This window comes from Diabrotica virgifera, chromosome 3 (genome assembly GCF_917563875.1).
Source record: "Diabrotica virgifera virgifera chromosome 3, PGI_DIABVI_V3a".
Lineage (NCBI taxonomy): Eukaryota > Metazoa > Arthropoda > Insecta > Coleoptera > Chrysomelidae > Diabrotica > Diabrotica virgifera.
The window spans coordinates 214,322,376-214,336,562 of NC_065445.1; positions in this window are offsets into that span (position 1 = coordinate 214,322,376).

Genomic DNA, 14,187 nt, shown 5'->3' on the forward strand with positions numbered 1-14,187 from the left:
TCTATACAGAAAAAAAGTAGAACTACGTACAAAAACATTTATTTACACAAAAATACGAATTCACAAATACAAATACAAATACAAATAGTTTTTTAGTCATCTTCATCGAGATCTATGTCATCTTCGTCTTTTTCTATAACTAGTGGGCTATCTTATAGCTATAAGAGCTAAATTATATATAAAAACTTTGTAAATTAAATTCTGTCAGATCCCTTAGTTTTTAAGTAGGGTGAGTTTAAAGGGCTCGAATAAGGAATTGCTTGCTTGTAAATAGAGGCTTTAAGCAGCTATACCTCGCTAAATGTTCACTGTAGAGAAAATCTTTGCAAAGGTTAATTTTAGTTATTAAAACAAGTAATTGGACTTCGTAAGTCCTAGGTTTTCACCCAAAGTAATCGAAAGTAGAATTGGAAGTCGATATTTGAATTCTTCGTGTAACTTTGCGTGGATTGATATACAAATTTACTAATTTTGAGTCATTTTTACTAAACTGTTTTACTAAACTGTTTACACAGAAATAACTCTAAAGATTCAAACCTTTCAATACGCTCCGATTTATGTGTTACATATACTATTTCTGAGTCTATTGGGACCGTGCAAGTTCGGCAAAACGACACCTGGTTTCTACGCTCTGCAACTTTATTCGCACTTTTAAGTATATTGGCCAACTATATTAGTCCTGTTTACTAGATAATTGTCAAGGCCATAGTCCAAAAAAATAATAAGAAGAAAAAATAAGATTCAGGTTATGTTATTAAAACGTATACAATTGTATGTAGTAAATAAAATTAGTTATTAAAATGCAGTACTGCAAGCAAAATACAATTAATTTAATTTACCTTTATAGATATAATAATTCCATATAATATCAATATTGTAGAGCAACATATAATCTTTCTTCTTCAATGACAGTAGGTATGAAATGTACGTCAATTTGACAATTTCAATGGACAATATGAATTATTTAAGAAAGTTGCAATATTTCTCCGCTATTCACGCACGATCGTTTCTCGTATCCCGTCCAAGTACTTGCACACCGCGAATAATGGCATTTCCGGTTATAACTTTTTAAGCGGAAATTACGTAAAAACCAAAATTTTACATTTGTTCTCACCTTGTTAAGCCACGTTGAAGAATATATCACTTATTCTCTTTCGGCGACTTTAAAATAGTTAATACTTACGGTTGCAACTCTAAAACTTAAAAGCTTTCATTCGACACCCCATTTGTCATTCTATCTGTATTAATAACGGAGGAGTTGTATTCGCGGATGGACAGACAGACGGACAGACAGCCTAAGTAAAATTTTTCATCTTTAGTACCATGCTTGAACTATAAGCTATCATTTGGCACCTCATTTGTCATTATACCTGGTATAATGACGGAGGATTTATACTCGCGGTCGGAGGGATCGACGGACAGACAGCCTAGGTCAAATTTTTCACCTTTAGTATCATCCTTGGATTATAAGCTTTCATTTGACACCTCATTTGTCATTCTACCTGGTATAATGACGGAGGAGCTATATTCGCGGTCGGACGGACCGACGGTCAGACAGCCTAAGTCAAATTTCTCACTTTTAATACCATCCTTGGATTATAAGCATCTCATTTGTCATTCTACCTGGTATAATGACGGAGGAGCTATATTCGAGGTCGGACGAACCGACGGACAGACAGCCTAAGTCAAATTTCTCACTTTTAGTACCATCCTTGGATTATAAGCTTTCATTTGACACCTCATTTGTCATTCTACCTGGTATAATGACGGAGGAGCTATATTCGCGGTCGGACGGACCGACGGTCAGACAGCCTAAGTCAAATTTCTCACCTTTAATACCATCCTTGGATTATAAGCATCTCATTTGTCATTCTACCTGGTATAATGACGGATTAGCTATATTCGCGGTCGGACGGACCGACGGACAGACAGCCTAAGTCAAATTTCTCACTTTTAGTAACATCCTTGGATTATAAGCTTTCATTTGACACCTCATTTGTCAGTCTACCTGGTATAATGACGGAGGAGTTATATTCGCGGTCGGACGGACAGACGGACAGAAAGCCTAAGTCAAATTTCTCATCTTTAGTACCATCCTTGGATTATACGCTTTCAATTGACACCTCATTTGTCATTCTACCTGGTATAATGACGGAGGAGCTATATTCGCGGTCGGACGGACCGACGTACAGACAGCCAAAATCAAATTTCTCATCTTTAGTACCATCCTTGGATTATGCGCTTTCATTTGACACCTCATTTGTCATTCTATCTGATATAATGACGGAGGAGTTATATTCGTGGTCGGACAGACCGACGGACAGATAGTTTAGGTAAAATGTCTCACCTTTAGTACCATCCTTGGATTATAAGCTTTCATTTGACACCTCACTTGTCATTCTACCTAGTACAATGACGGAGGAGTTGTGTTTACAGACAGACGGACGGACAGACGGACGTGGATAATCCAAAGTTTTCACATTTTTTCAAAATTGGGTGAAAACAAAAGATACAATTTAATACATACTTTATAATTTTTTTTGTATCTCTAATATTTTCGGAGATATTTTGAATAACATATAAGATATATTTTGAATAAGAGATATTTGACGAAATTTCAAAAAAAAAATGTATCTCTCCAATCTCCAATTTTTTCTCTTTTAACTCCAATTTTTCTAAATTTTAAATAGGTAAAACTTCTTGGGTGTATTGATAATGCATACATAAAAAGATTACAGAAGGCCGAAGATCAATTTATATTAGGAGGGTAGTTTTCACTGATTTTTTCGTAGAAAAAAGTAGGTACCGACCTTATTTTGATCATAATTCGCTTAATTTTTAGCTAGAAACTTTTTTTTGAAAGGTCTAATTTTATACTTCAAATATTCCGTAAGTTTTCCTCGAAAAATGCAGATTTTTTCCGTTATTTGGCTAGGAATATTTCAAATTATGCATTTGACGAAAAAAGCTAACCTTTAACATGCCGTATCTCAGTTTGTATTGGTTGTAGAGAAAATAATAAAAAAAGGATTTTGTTTCTGTTCCAAAAGATACAATTTTTAGAGCTATAGTTTTTTTATTCACTGTATACTTTTTGAGGTATTCTCAAAAAACCCCGCAAAAAGTCGATTATTTTGTCGAAAAACTGTTACTTTCAACCGCGAATACCTCGAAAAATATTAGTTTTACGAAGAAAACTTAAGGAACAATTTTTTAGAAGTGCATTTTCCATCGATATCCCTGGTTAAAATGTAATGAAAAATTCGCGCCCCCAAGATGGGGTGGCAACCACCTCTAAAATTTCATCGTACAGAGGCATGATATAGAAAATGATTCTTGGGCTATTCCCTACCTTCTGTGAAGATTTCAAGTAAATCCATGATAAACGAAAAAATTGCAAGCCAAAATGCTTCATATACTGAACTAATATCCAGTAACATTTAATTTCTAAATAGAATCGGTTGTTTGTGTGAATCATCTTTTACTAAATGTTTACTTTTACTAGTAAATGTTGAATAAAAATCTTCATTTTATATTTTATAATCAACATTTACTGAAACCAGCCATTTGAGTTGACTCGAACTAGGAATAGTCAACTCCAACTGGATAATCAACTTGAACTGTAACACATATAGTAAAACAACTCGACATAGATCAAAAAGGCATTCGTTGCATAGAAGCTCTTTACTGGTATCAAACAGCTGTCGTCAAGGTGGATAATGAAACAACGCAAGCTCACAAAATTCTCAGAGGTGTAAGACAGGGATGCATTCTCTCCCCACTACTGTTCAATGTATATTCAGAAAGTATCTTCCAGGAAGCTCTTGAGGAATACGAAAGCGGCATCAAAGTAAATGGTACCTGGATCAATAATATACGATATGCGGATGACTCGGTCTTAATATAGAAGACCTCCAAAACCTTCTTAATAAAATTGGAGAACATGGCGAGAACATGGGACTTAGCATCAAAGTAAAAAGGTCGAAGTTCCTTATAATCAGCCGTCAATTATGTCAACATCAAAATGCAAGACTAGCATATAACAATCATTTAGAGCGTGTAAGAAAATTTAAGTACCTGGGAACCTGGCTATGTGAAAACTGGATGTCGGATATGGAAATTAAATGTCGGATAGAAAGGGCCAGAATTGCATTCATGAAATTCAGAAACGTCTTTACGAACTCTGACTTTGAGCTGAACCTAAGATTCACTAAATGCTATATATGGTCGGTGCTCCTATATGGCATGGAAGCATGGACTTTAAAAATAAACACAATAAATAAACTAGAGTCATTTCAGATGTGGATTTATCGACGAATCAATAAAGTTCCCTGGACCGCACGAATAACAAATGAAGAAATCCTGAGAAGAATTGATACAGAACGACAACTGCTATGCACAATTAAACAGAGAAAAACGGTATACCTGGGGCACCTAATTAGAAACGAAAGATACCAGTTTCTGCAAACCTTAATTAAAGGAAGGATCGAAGGAAGAAGAGGCGTGGGCAGGAAGAAAATATCATGGCTCCAGAATATCAAACAATAGACAGGGCTAAGACACATAGGAGGCCTAATACATACTGCAAGAGATAGAGAAAAATGGTCAAACCTGATCGCGAACATCCATTAATGGATTGCATAAGAAGAAGAAGAAGTCATATGCTCATCGCATAGGTAATATACCTCTACTTGTGCTCTCTGCGCGAAGTCTCCATACTGCAATTTTTTAGGTCCACCGCCAGTCAGGACCAATCAATCCTTTTTTTGGGGTACTCTGAATTTGGTTGCTATGGCCTATGAGGTATGAAACGTGTTTAGGCGCTGCTGTAAATAAGGACTGGTAGTACATATTGGTCGAACGTTTTATTTTGCAAATATTTTGACAAGTTGCTCAAAAAGGTGTCTATATCAACGAACTGCCAATACTGATGGAATGGCCCCGTCCCATTCAAACATTGAGGAGATTGCGGCCAACATACAAGAGAGAGGTCTTAGAGAGAGACAGAGAATGCCAGGGAAAATTTGACAGGCCGTGTAATTTGAGTTGCCTATATAAACTTAAATCGGGAAAATGGACCTCATATTTTTTTAACTTGGTATGAGAGCTGATACGCAGTCTTTCAAAATTTAAATATTTTTTGTATTTTTAATACGTCAGAACTCTCTTCTTCATTATAAGAAGCACTGGTTTTAGTCTTTCTTTTTGGCATATTCTATTTTGTAGGTTTTAGAACTGCGCCATGATATATTTAATAAATATAAGTAATTTTATTGTGTATCACTTAATGAAAATGACAAAAAGAAAGACTAAAACCAGTAATTCTTTTAATGAAGAAGAGAGTTCTGACGTATTTAAATACAAAAAAGTGTTTAAATTTTGAAATACTGCCCATCAGCCCTGATAGGCTATTGATTATGTTCAAAATAAGAGAGCTAAAAGGAAATACAACGTTAACGGGATTTTATTTTCTCATAGTCAATGGACCTCTTAATTTGAAAAAACCGCGGAGTGCTACCATTTAAATGGGTGCGTTTTTGAGAAATGGGTGAATTAGTCCCTAGGCACAGGGTGAATTAGGGTGACTGCTGTGCACTTTTGGTACAAAGACGTCTACAGGAAAATTGTTCCAGATTAAATTTACTATCGAAATGTTACATTTTAAAGGCAAATATATTTTTATTTACAAAAATATATTCAAAAGAAAAGCAAAAAAACAACACGAAAGTAAGCAATTTTGTTTTTGGCCCCATAACTTTTTTCCACGGGGATATAGGTATAGACATTGCTTCAGCAGAAATTAACTTAAATTATTTCTCTTTAAAATGGCGTTTAGTAGAAGTCTCTAGGATTTATATTTTCCGAAACAGGATTTTTCAAACTTCGCCGCTCACAGCATTTTTGGACTATTTTCCCCATTATTTCGCAAACATTGTTCTGTAACTTTTTTTTACGCATTTCTAGGTATACGCAAAGGTACATTTATTAGAAAGAGGAGTCAATTATCTTTAAAATGGTCTATTGTATAAGGTTGCTTGACTATTTTAAAGCAAGTTCTGATTTTTCAAGGTTTCATACTTTTATTGAGTTTTGATATTTTTTATGATTATTTTTTAAATTTCTCATTATGACTTTTTTTCTTGTACATTTAGGGATATACATTGTATAATAGAAATCAGCATATTTTCTTTTCTTTAAAATGGTGTATTCCAAAAAAATCTGGGACTATTTTTAAACAAGATATCCGTAGGATATCCAAGAGTATCCGTAACTAGAGAAAAATTTAAAAAGTTTTATTTTTTTTTCAATTAGAAGAATATAATTGCATATTCTAATATAATTTTTATTCCAAACAATTTTTCTTAATAACACTTTTCGATATTGTGAAATATAAAGGTACTTTACTCTTGAGCAAATTCATATTTTTTAACATACCCCGTACACTATTAAAGAATTTTTATATCTGATGATTGCATTTTAGGTTTCAGACTGGGTAGAGCATTTTATAAAGAATAACTTTTTTTCATAAAATTAATACTAAATAAGTTTTCCATATGGTTCCAACTATTGCATGTGTATACGTCATCTTTTGAAAAAGCATATATCTTGTTTAAAAATAGTCCTACAATTTTTCACAGTACACCATTTTAAAGTAAAAAAAATTAGCTTTCCTTTCTATTACACAATACATATACCCAAATATACAATCAAAAAAGTTATAATGAGAAATTTAAAAATAATCGTAAAATATATCAAAAATCATTAAAAGTATAACATTTTTAAAAACCATATCTTGCTTAAATATAGATATACGGCCTTCCACTATAGAACATTTTAAAGGTAATTGACTTCTCTTTCTACTAAATGTACCATTGCGTATACCTAGAAATGCGCAGAAAAAAGTTACAGAACAATGTTTGCGAAGTAACAAGGAAAATATCCTAAAATCGCTGTGAGTGGCGAAATTTGAAAAATCATATTTTGGAAATTGTAAATCACAGGGACTTCTACCAAAGGCCATTTTAAAGAGGGAGGATGGAAGTCTTTTTCTGTGTAGCAATGCCTATACCTATATCCCCGTGGAAAAAAGTTATGGGGCAAAAAACAAAATCGCTATCTTTCATGTTTTTTTTTGCTTTTCTTTTGGATATATTTTTGTAAAAAAACATGTTTTTGACTTTAAAATGTGATATTTCGATAGTAAATTTAACCTGAAATAATGTTCCTATAGACGTGTTTGCCCTATGTGTGCATAGAACTCACCCTAATTCGCCCTGTGCCTAGGGACTAATTCACCCCTTTCTCAAAAACGCACCAATTTAAATGGTAGCACTCCGCGGTTTTTTCAAATATAGAGGTCCATTGACTATATGAAACAATAAAACCCTGTTAACGTTGTAGTTCCTTTCAAAAATTCATAATCAATAGCCTATGATAAATAAATATGAGATCCATTTCCCCGATTTAAGTTTATATAGGCAACTCAAATTACACGGCCTTACAAATTTTCCCTGGCATTCTCTGTCTCTCTCTAGGACCTCTCTATTGTATGTTGGCCGCATTAAATTCGCTTCATGCCCATTCCATTAGTATTGACAGTTCTTTGGTTTATATGGATATGTATACAGCCTTTTTCCGATAAAACACTTACTTTTGAGTTAATTAACACATTCACTCGCAAATAACTCCAAAAGTCTTTACGTAGTGAAAAAATGCTGTAGAAAAAAATTTGCTTGGAATTAGTCAGATTATCCATTTCCGGACTTACTTTGAAGGTTTATTATTTTCTCAACCACCGAGAAGGGGCGAAACTCACCCCCATAACAAAAGCACGCATCGTCACAATATCACCTTTTTTCTTGTTATGTTTATGCCAAATTTAATGTCAATCTAAGTGGTTTTAAAAATAACAGCAATAGTACATTTAATTCTTTCACGGTTTTTGCTGTAAATTTTAAAGAACCGCTTGGATTGACATGAAATTTGGCATACACATAGCTAACAAGTCAAAGAAAAAAAGTGATATGGTCAATGTATGCTTTTGTCCTAGGGGTGAGTTTCACCCCATCTCGGGTGTGAAAAAATATAATGTCCAAGATAAGTCCCGAAATGGATAATAGTCCAGGGCGCATCTGTTTTGAGATGGACGTTGAGAGGTGACTCAAATTTTTTTGCAGAAATTGCTTGAAAATAAATCAAATAATAATACTTTAGTTATCCTCCCTCTCAAAAAGGTCCGGAACATTGTTTAAATAATCAAAATGTCAAAAATTGAAGGAAAAATTCGATTTTTTTCTTCGTTTTTTTGATTATAACTTAAAAAGTATTCATTTCCAAAAAAAGTTGTACTGACATAAATGTTGCATAATTAAATTTTCTACAATTTAGAATTGGTTAAAAATTTAAAAAAATAGTCACCTTAGTTGCAAAATAGCAATAATTGCGAAAAAACCATACAAAAACAAGTATTGGCATTTTACGTTTTTCAACCATTTATGCAAACCTTAGGACATTCATATTTCATCCAGAAAAACTTTATGATACAGTAAAACAATACTGTAAATTTGAATAAGATCAGTTCAATAGATTTTGCAAAATAAATTTTGCAATCCAGCTTTCGCAAAAAAAATTCATTTTTTCAAAATGTTACAGGACTGAAAATAAAGCAGATATCAAGTTGAAATTTTTTTTGCTTATAGAAGTGTACAGTACCTTTCATTCGCAATTTTTAAAATTAAAATCGATTAATTACCACGGCGTCAGAAAATTTTTGAAATAAACAATAATTTTTGGTGCTACGCGCAGGACAGCGGTGTTCGATTCACACAAGTTGATTTCCACCAAAATTTCTTCCAATCTTTATCTAATGTATAATTTTCTTACTTTACATTTTGTTGTATTTTAATATTTTAATTCCACAAAAATCAAACTAATTTTATTATTGTTTTTGAAATATTGTTTAAACAATTGCATATGTTTAAAAATAATAAACTTTTATTATTGAAGTTAAAATATATGAACAAAGAAAGTTTTTGCTAATAAAAGTGTTATTTCAAAGGATAGAGTATGTGTTTTTATTTTGCAATAAACAAATTTATTTATTTATATCGAAATGTAATAAAAATTGAAATGTATCAATCATTATCAAAGGTCATTGGAATGCCCAATCAGAGCAAACTATACGCTGTCCTGCGCGTAGCACCAATAATTAAAATGTTTATTTAAAAAAATATCTGACGTCGTGGTGTTAATCGATTTTAATTTTGCAAAATTGCAAATGAAAGGTACGGTACACTTCTATATGCAAAAAATTTTCAACTTGCTATCTGCTTTATTTTCAGTCCTGTAACATTTAAAAAAATGAATTTTTTTTACGAAAGCTGGATTGCAAAATTTATTTTGCAAAATCTGTTAAACCAATCTTAATAAAATTTACAGTATTGTTTTACTGTATCATAAAGTTTTTCTGGGTGAAACATGAAGGTCCTAAGTGTAGCATAAATGGTTGAAAAACGTAAAATGCAAATACGTGTTTTTGTATGTTTTTTTCACAATTATTGCTATTTTGCAACAAGGGTGGCTATTTTTTAAATTTTTAACCAATTCTGTATTGTAGGAAATTTAATTCCTCAACTTTTATGTCAGTACAACTTTTCTCGGAAATGAATACTTTTAAAGTTATAATCAAAGAAACAAGAAAAATATCGAATTTTTCCTTAATTTTTTGACATTTTGATTATTTAAACAATGTTCCGGACCTTTTTGAGAGGGAGGATAACTCAAATATTATTATTTGATTTATTTTCAAGCAATTTCTGCAAAAAAAATTGAGTCAACTCTCAACGTCCAAATGTACTAATATTTTTACAGATGCGCCCTGGTCTATAAACTGACTAATTTTAAGCAACTTTTGTTCTATAGAGTTTTTTCACCAAATCAATACTTTTCGAGTTATTTGCAAGTGAATATGTTCATTTTTTACCAAAATAACCACGTTTCTAGACGGTTTTTTCGCAAATAATTCAAAACGTAGGCATTTTGTCGAAAAAAAGATTCTTATCAAAACCATAGCCTATAAAAAAGTGAAAAAAAAAACGGTGTATATATTAGGTCTCTATACTTAGCAAAAGCAGAGTTATAGCTAACGAAAAATAGGTTCATATTCGAAAATTTCCAAATAGAATAATTCAATGTGAAATATCCAAATAATGAAGCATTATTGGGGAAAACACATTACAACTTTTTTAAAGTGTCTAAAAAAAGCTTTATTTCTGTTTTTATAAAAAAATTTCTAGCATCAAATATAACCAAGTTACGCTCAAAATAAAGTTGGTCCCTTTTTTTTTGGCAAAACAAAATCAGGAAGATCACCCCCCAATTAGCATAAATGAAATTAATCGTTGCCGCTTCACAAGTTACTTTACTTATGTTGTGTTTATATGATCTGTAAGTTTCATCGATTCAAAGTGCTTATTTTTGAAAAAAATTAGTTTTAAAATAAAATTTTAAAAAATTTTAATTTTGAAAAAAATGCTTTTTTTCAAAATAACTTAAAAATTGTTAGAGATACCAAAAATCTTTAACCACAAAAAAGTAGGCTTTACTTTTATGAATATTTTGTATTTTTTTGTTTTTCTGTAAGACAAAAATTGGTTAATATTCGGTGTTTCTAAATTTTCATACACTCGTGATAAGTGACTCGTTCAAGCCCTTTTAACTCCAGCTCTTTCAAAAATAAGGACTTTGCACCGATGAAACTTACAGATCACATGATGAATACATACTCGAGTAAAAAAACTTGTGAAGTGGTAACAATTAAGTTTATTTGAAATGTTAATTAGGGGATGATATTCACGATTTCTTGCCAAAAAGGGGCCAACTTTATTTTTAGCTTAGCGTAACTTGTTTACTTGTGATGCTAAAATTTTTCTTTAAAAAACAAAAATAAGCATTTTTTAAACACTCTAAAAAAATTAAAATGAGTTTTGCCCAAGAAAGTGCTTCGTTTTATGGTCATGGCCCGTTAAAATACTCGATTTCGAATTTGACGAATTTGAACCTATTTTTCATTAGCTGTAACTCTGCTTCTATTAGGTATAGTGACTTAACATATACACCATGTTTTTCACTTTTTTAAGTGCTATATTTTTGATAAGAATTTTCCTTCGACAAAATACTTACTTTTTGAGTTATTTATGAAAAACCCTCTAAAAACGTTGATATTTTGTTGAAAAATGAACATATTCACTCGCAAATAACTCCAAAAATATAGACTTGGTGAAAAAACTCTATAAAATAAAAGTTGCATAGAATTAGTCAGTTTATCCATTTCCGGACTTATTTTGGAAATATATTTTTACGCCCCCGAGAGGGAATGAAACTCACCCCTAGAGCAAAAGCACACATCGGCACAATATCACTATTGTCTATGACTTATTAGCTATGTGTATGTTAAGTTTCATGTCAATCCAAGCGGTTCTTTAAAATTTAGATGTTTTGCAATATTTTACCGTTAAAGAACGTACTACAAAAGTCAGGAGTAAAATGTCAGTCTATTTGTGAAAAAAATCGTATGATCGTGGAGGATTTGTAATATTTTACCGTGAGTGAATGGACTAATAAAAATGACCAACATTAATAAACATTCAATAAAAATATTCTTAAACCAAAAAAAGTGGTGACTTTACTAAAACATCTAAGTACCATATACCTACAATAATATTTTTATAAAAGGCAGTATACATCTTTAACATGCGATGAGAAAGACTTTTTGTGAAAAGAATCATCAGTTTTATCAACTACTGGTTCTGATTTTCAGTATATTTTTAACTACGGTGTTGGTCGTTTCGTACCGGTAAACATTTTAGACTATTATGCATAATATTAGTTGTTATTAAACAGTTTAATCACGTTAACAATATTCGGGAAGAACATTATAATAAGCTCTTGTGTAATTATTTAAGAGATTTCTATAATAATCTTTTATTATTATCAATAATTATCCTTTTCAATGCTTATAAAAAATATATTAAAATTATATATATTTCGGTTGCGGGGATATACTAATGAATGTGACGATGTATCTTAGTGCTGAACCTAGGCCTCCCCGTGGAGTTCTTAGGATGTGTATGTTTAGCCGTGTTCCGGTTTCGATAATAATTCTTCAAGTGAATTGGTAAGTATTTTGCAAAATGTATTTTAAAAGTATCATCATGAGCATTATCATCAAACCGTACGCGTCCATTGCTGGACATAGGTCTCCCTCAGCTCTTTCCATCTGTCTCTGTTTTGTGCGGTTTGCATCCAGTTACCGATAACATGCTTCAAATTATGGACCCATCTGGTTAGTGGGGTCCTCTGCTCCATAGTGCTTCTTCTGCGAAATTGCGAAAAAAAAACCATACAAAAACAAGTATTCGCATTTTACGTTTTTCAACCATTTACGCTACACACAGGACCTTCATATTTCACCCAAGAAAACGTTATGATGTAGTAAAACAACACTGTAAATTTCATTAAGACCGATTTAATAGATTTTGCAAAATAAATTTTGCAATCCAGTTTTCGAAAAAAAGATTCATTTTTTTAAATATTGCAGGGCTGAAAATAAAGCAGATAGCAAGTTGATTTTTTTTTCATTAATGATACATATTTTCGTTAGGATACAGATTTTTAACCAATAGAATAGCGATATGACATTCGCGATAAAGGTGGCACACGCGCAGTAACCAATGGCGAATAAAATACAAACTCTTTGACAGTTCTCAATATGTAATCAAACTGTCAGACTGACAAAGTACTTAATTTGTTTGCGTTACAAAATTAATAAAATTAAATATACTTTTTGTGAGTGATCATAGAAAAAATCGTGTAAACAACTTGCATTTAATTATCATTATGAAGCTCGTACTCTATACGAAACTAGCCGCCTAGCGTAGAGTATCCCTTATACTCGCTTCATAATGACCATCTTTAAATGTTCGTTGCATTATATACTATTAAAAACCAGTCTCATTTTAATTGGCTTTAATAAAAATCGTCTTTTTGTTCTACGAATATTTAACATACCGTATATGAATTTCGCACCAAATAACATTCCAAATACTATTGTTTTATTAAATTGTTTTATTTTTATTTAATAATACAGTAACAAGTATTTTAAAATTAATCTCCTTTTAACAGACTCTAATAAAAACTTATCTTTTTCGGTGTACGAATATTTAACATTCCGTATATGAATTTGCAACCGAATAACATTCCGTATATGCTTTTGGGACCTCGCCGCCTATTGGTTAAACTATGACCGCGTGCTGCAACGAACCAATAGAAAACTCCTAGGTTCCAAATACATATACGGAATGTTTAGATGCCTCCGGGAGACACCAAACATCTGGCGCTCCATAGCCCTCTGAGTTACGCGAATCTTGTTGACTACCTTTTTTGTTAGTGGTAATGTTTCGGCTCCACAAGTGAGTACAGGCAATACACTGATCAAAGATTTTCTTTTTGAGGCATATTGGCAAGTCCGATTTAAATGCATAGTTCAGTTTACCAAACGCTGCCCAGGCTAATCCTATGCGACGTGGGAGCTCACATATCTGGGTATCTCTTCCTAAACGAATTTCATGTCCCAGTCCCAAGTACTTATAAGATGCTCAGTATACATTCCATCAACAACAGTATTACGATTTAGCACCCGATTAGTCATTATTTGCGTCTTGTTGATATTAATCTTTAGTCCGACCTCTAACAAAGCGTGATATCATTTGTTCAACATTATTATTGCATCATCCATACGATCGATCGATTTAAAAAAATCATCGATGATGTCATTACGCCCAAATCGATGACGTCACTATTATGAGATATACATCAAGAAAATCATAATTTCAAAATAAAGATCGACCTGTCAGAGCTTTAACTCTAAATATAATTAAATCATGAGATAGTAGACTGTTTCCACACTTTATGAACGCACTGTATAAACTAAAACTAAATAAATATTTATTATAAAATGTTTTAAAATGACTCCGAACTCTTGGCAGAAAACAGGTAGTGGGTTTCTTCCTGTAGGTTTACAATAACTTAAAAAATTGTCAGGTACCTTGGGGTCAGGTCTATTTCCTTGGAGTTTAATTTCAAGTGTTTCTTTTCATATACACGATCAATATAATTCATTAATTCCGT